Source organism: Arachis duranensis, chromosome 6, assembly GCF_000817695.3.
Source record: "Arachis duranensis cultivar V14167 chromosome 6, aradu.V14167.gnm2.J7QH, whole genome shotgun sequence".
In the NCBI taxonomy this organism is placed as follows: domain Eukaryota; kingdom Viridiplantae; phylum Streptophyta; class Magnoliopsida; order Fabales; family Fabaceae; genus Arachis; species Arachis duranensis.
In genome coordinates this window covers 69,441,038-69,446,966 of record NC_029777.3, presented here as the reverse complement: position 1 = coordinate 69,446,966, position 5,929 = coordinate 69,441,038, and positions in this window count along the sequence as shown.

Below are 5,929 nucleotides of genomic sequence, written 5' to 3'. Positions count from 1 at the left end.
ATCAAATCTTGGGCAAAGTATGGACTATTATATATTTCTGGAAAGCCCAGGATGTCTACTTTCCAACGCCGTTAAGAGCGCGCCAATTGGGCTTCTGTAGCTCCAGAAAATCCACTTCGAGTGCAGGGAGGTCAGAATCCAACAGCATCTGCAGTCCTTTTTAGTCTCTGAATTAGATTTTTGCTCAAGTCCCTCAATTTCAGCCAAAAAATATCTGAAATCACAGAAAAACACACAAACTCATAGTAAAGTCCAGAAAAGTGAATTTTAACTAAAAACTAATAAAAATATACTAAAAACTAACTAGAACATACTAAAAACATACTAAAAACAATGCCAAAAAGCGTACAAATTATCCGCTCATCACGTACGCGTGACATACGCGATCTGCAGAATTAACAAAAAATGCTGGGAGCGATTTCGGGCCATGTTTTGACCCAGTTTTTGGCCCAAAAACATAGAATAGAGCCAGGGAACATGCAGAGACTCAGGACACATTCTCATTAGCATAGTTTTAGGATTTTAGATTGGAATTCAGAGAGAATCACTCTTCCTATAGGTTTTCTTTACATTCATAGCTTATTAGTTTTATGCTTTTGCCTTGCTTTGGATATTGAGAAGATTCATTACCTCCGTTGGAGCTTCCTCATTCTCGTTTGTTTCTCTATTCCTTTACCCTTTTATTGCCCATTGACTCTGTTTAGATAATTATGTTCATGATTTTGGAAGTTATTAATGCAAAGAACTATTTTTATTTTTAATTGATTTTTAATTATTATTTATCATGTCTTCCTTTTATTCCCTTTTTAATCCTGTGAAGTTTACATTCATGATAATGGAGTAGTTACCCAACTTAATTGGGAGTTGATTAAAAGGAGAACCTTGAGTTGGAATACTCAAGTGTTAGTCCTGATGGATGGTTGATGACTGACAACTCTAATCTCTAACTCTAATCCTTCCTTAGGAGAGGATTGGGACCTGAGGATATAGTTTGTTAATTAGTTACTTGACTTTCCCTTATTAATTAAGGGATGACCAAGTAAGACAACAATATTTTACGATTACACTTGGGGATTTCCAACAAGGATAGAACTTCCAATTAATCTTCTCCCGATCAAGGCTTTCATCTGAATTTACTATTACTTATTTCTTTGTTTCTCAAACTCAAAAATTTCTTGGAAAACCTCTGATTAATAAAATAGCACTCTCTCTGCAACTCGTTTGGAGACGACATGGGATTCATACTCCTAGTATTTTATTTCTAAATTTTGTGACAACCCCTTCTAAATTGATACGCGAAATCAACATTGGTTAAGAGCTATACTTGCAACGTTGTTTTCTCTATAAACTCTTGATCGGTGATTTTTCCACCACGTCAATTTTTGGTGCCGTTGCCGGGGAGTTGTAACAGTGTGCTAATTTATTGGTTGGATTTTTATTTTATTTCATTACCATGAGCTATATGTTTATTTCATTGAATGACGCGTTCACTACCTGATACAAGTCTACCCGTATTTGATCCTGAAATTGAAAGAACTATCTCACGTATAAGACGGGCTCCGCGTTGGTTAGTCCTTTCTGAGGACAAATTTGAAACGTCATTTAAGGAAGAAACAGGCTTCCTTTCTACTGATTTGGTTGATTTGAGCGCAGAGGACATGGCAGCTCCTAGGAGGATTACTCTTCAGAAGGCAGGAGCTCCAGACTTTACATTACCACCTTTCCAAGCGCGTCATCCAAATCTAGGTGCAGATATCGAACTGAAGACTGCACTAATCAATCTACTGCCGAAGTTTCATGGCTTACCTGCTCAAGAGCCTCTCAAGCACCTCAGGGATTTTCAGACAGCCTGTTCTACTGTTAGGCATAATGGTGCAACTGAGACTTCCATTCTGCTGGCCGCCTTCCCATTTTCTCTTGAGGGAAAGGCGAGGGAGTGGTACTACACTCAATCTGAAGCAGTTGTCACTAATTGGGACACACTTCGAAGAGAATTCCTAGAAAAATACTTTCCAGCTAAAGTTACTAATAGACTGAGGAAGGAAATTTCAATGATTATTCAGGGCAAATCCGAGACTTTTTACGAGTATTGGGAGCACTTCAATAATCTCCTAGATGCATGCCCCCACCACATGATTGACAAGTTGGTCTTGATCAGCTACTTCACACAGGGCATGAAAACCTCAGGACAAGACCACATTGGATGGTGCAAGCAATGGTTCTCTAAAAAAGTATAAGACCACAGAAGAAGCATGGCAACTGATCGCTGACTTAGCTGAGTCCGCTTGGAATCACAAGCACAATAGGAACAACCACCCCAAGGTTGTGGCAGAGGTTTCCTCTGGCAATGAGAATAATACTCTCACACAATCAATATGTGAGATGACCAACCTACTGAAGCAGATACATCTAGGCCAACAACAATCCTAACCCCCTTCACCACAACATAGTCAACAACTGGTCCCTCGGAGAGTATGTGGAATATGCGCTGATTATAAATATTACACTGATGAATGTCCACAACTCCAACATGAAGACAACACCGTGGCAGCTACTCACAATTTCTATGACCACCCGAATCAAGGATACTATCAACAAGGCGGCAACTATAACCAAGGTGGGAACTTTAACCAAGGTTGGAGGGACAACTATAATAGAGGAGTCAAAGACGGCCAAGGAAATCAGAGTTGGAATACTAACAACAATCAGCAGAATCGGTATCAGCAGAATCCTACCTATCAAGCATAGAACCAGAACCAAGCTTATAGAGCACCTCATCTACAGTAGTCCCAAGCATCTCAGCAGACCCCTCAAATCACTTATCCGTCTTCATCTTCTAATGACGAGTTACTACACTCGATTGATCAAAGACAAAAGACCATGGAAAAAAACCTCACTTCTACCTTAAACAGTCTGAACTCTACCTTACAAGCTCTTGTCTTATAGATTAGATCACTAAATAACTCCAACAACCAGCTTTCAACCTCCAGTGGAATTCCTTCTCAACACTTACCCAACCCCAAGGGTGGCCTCAATGCCATCACCTTGAGGTCTGGAACCACACTGCAAGAGAGGAATCCTGAGGATCCAAGCCAATTAGAACACGTCCTAGCTGATGACACGCTTGAAGTGGAGGATGATAAAAAGGAAGGTGACGTACAAGACACGGTTGAAGTAGAAGTAACTCAACCAGAGAATGGCGCATCAGAAGAAGCTAAAGCTACCAAAGACGTTACCCCTGTCCCATTTCCACACCTTGTGAGAAAGCCCAGGAAGAAGATGGAACTTGACCCAAAAATGGTAGAAATCTTAAAAAAGGTTGAGGTAACCGTTCCCCTTTTTGATGTCATTCAGTAAGTACCTAAATATGTGAAGTTTCTAAAAGATTTGTGCATGCATAAGGATAGGATTAATGAATTGGAAACTATTCCTTTAGGTAGTTCTATATCTGCATTGATGGGAATATACCTAAAAAATGTAGTGATCTAGGTCCATGCATGGTTAACTGTACCATTGGGGATGTAATATTTTCTGACTGCATGTGTGATTTAGGAGCGTGCGTGAGTATTATACCTTTGTCTATATATAATGCCTTAAGGCTCCCTCCCTTAAAAAGGTCAGCAGCTCATTTTGTGTTAGCAGATAAAAGTATTATTACAGTGGTTGGAATTGATGAGGACGCGTTGGTGAGCATTAAGGGGCTCACATTTCCCATTGACTTCTATATCTTAGAAATGCCCCTAAATGACTTAGGGAAACCATCATCCATCTTGCTCGGAAGACCCTTCCTGAAGACCTCAAAGTTCAAGTTGGATGCATTCTCAAGAACCTATTCTTTTGAGATAGACGGTCGATGAGTGAGCTTCAATCTGAATGAAGCTATGAAGCACCCTCGAGAAGATCATTCCATCTTCTAGTGTGATATCATTGATGAGACTGTGACTGCAGTTCACCAAGAAGAAGTGGAAGAGAAGTATATGGAGCAAGGTCCAAGTGTGGGGACACCCTCTTAACACAATGAGGACACTTTGCAATTATCACTAGTTTCAGATAATCCAGAGCCCAGCCATGAGCAAAAATTAGAGTTAAAGCCCCTTCCACCCCACCTCAAGTATGCTTACCTTGAGGATAATCAGAAGCTCCCAGTTATCATTGCAAGGGATCTCACTTCCCAACAAGAGGAGCAACTTCTTGGTGTGTTGAGAAGACACAAGAAAGCAATTGGGTGGAGCTTGGCGAATATAGTAGGCATCAGCCCTCAAGTTTGTGAGCACAGAATATTTTTAGAAGAGGGAACTAGGCCTGTTCATCAACCCCAAAGAAGACTGAATCCCACCATTTTGGAGGTTGTCAAGAAGGAAGTGACCAGACTGCTGGAAGCAGATATCATCTACCCTATCTCAAATAGTGAATGGGTCAGTCCAGTGCAAGTGGTGCCCAAGAAGTCTGGAGTCACAACAATAACAAATGATCAAGAAGAGCTCATAGCAACTAGAGTGCAGAATTCCTAGAGAGTGTGCATTGACTACAGGTGCCTCAACCAGGCCACTCGTAAGGATCACTACCCCCTGCCCTTTATCGATCAGATGCTTGATCGCCTGTCAGGTAAATCACACTACTACTTTTTAGATGGTTACACAGGTTATTTTCAGATTCATATAGCTCCTGAAGATCAGGAAAAGACTACTTTTACATGTCCCTTTGGAACTTATGCTGACAAAAAATGCCCTTTGGCATATGCAATGCACCATCTACTTTCCAAAGGTGTATGATGAGTCTTTTCTCTGATCTCATTGAGAATTGTATGGAAGTTTTTATGGATAATTTTAGCGTATACAGTGATTCCTTTAGCCTTTGCTTGGATAGTCTATCCAGAGTATTAGATAGGTGTGTTAGATCAAACCTTGTTTTGAATTTTGAAAAATGTCATTTTATGGTTAAACAAGGTATTGTTCTAGGACATATTGTCTCTAATACTTGTATTTCTGTAGACCCAGTGATGAGCGGATAATTTATACGCTTTTTGGCATTGTTTTTAGTATGCTTTTAGTATGTTTTAGTTAGTTTTTATTATATTTTTATTAGTTTTTATTTACAATTCACTTTTCTGGACTTTACTATGAGTTTGTGTGTTTTTTTGTGATTTCAGGTATTTTTTGGCTGAAATTGAGGGACCTAAGCAAAAATCTGATCCAGAGGCTGAAAAAGGACTGCAGATGCTGTTGGATTCTGACCTCCCTGCACTCGAAGTGGCTTTTCTGGAGCTACAGAAGCCCAATTGGCGTTCTCTCAATTGCGTTGGAAAGTAGACATCCTAGGCTTTCCAGAAATATATAATAGTTTATACTTTGCCCGAGATTTGATGGCCCAAACAGGCGTTCCAAGTCAGCTCAAGAATTCTGGCGTTTAACATTGGAACTGGCAGAAAAGCTGGAGTTAAACGCCCAAACTGGCACAAAAGCTGGCGTTTAACTCCAAGAAATGTCTCTACACATGAAAGCTTCAATGCGCAGCCCAAGCACACACCAAGTGGGCCCGGAAGTGGATTTTTACGTCATTTACTCATTTTTGTAAACCCTAAGCTACTAGTTCTCTATAAATAGGACCTTTTGCTATTGTATTTTCATCTTTTGGATGTCTAGTTCTTAAATCATGGGGGCTGGCCATTTGGCCATGCCTAGACCTTGTTCTTATGTATTTTCAATGGTAGAGTTTCTACACACCCTAGATTAAGGTGTGGAGCTCTACTGTACCTCGAGTATCAATGCAATTACTACTATTTTCCATTCAATTCAGCTTATTCTTGTTCTAAGATATTCATTCGCACTCAAGAACTTGATGAATGTGGTGATTATATGATGCTCATCATCATTCTCACCTATGAACGCGTGCCTGACAACCACTTCTGTTCTACATGCAAACAAGGCTC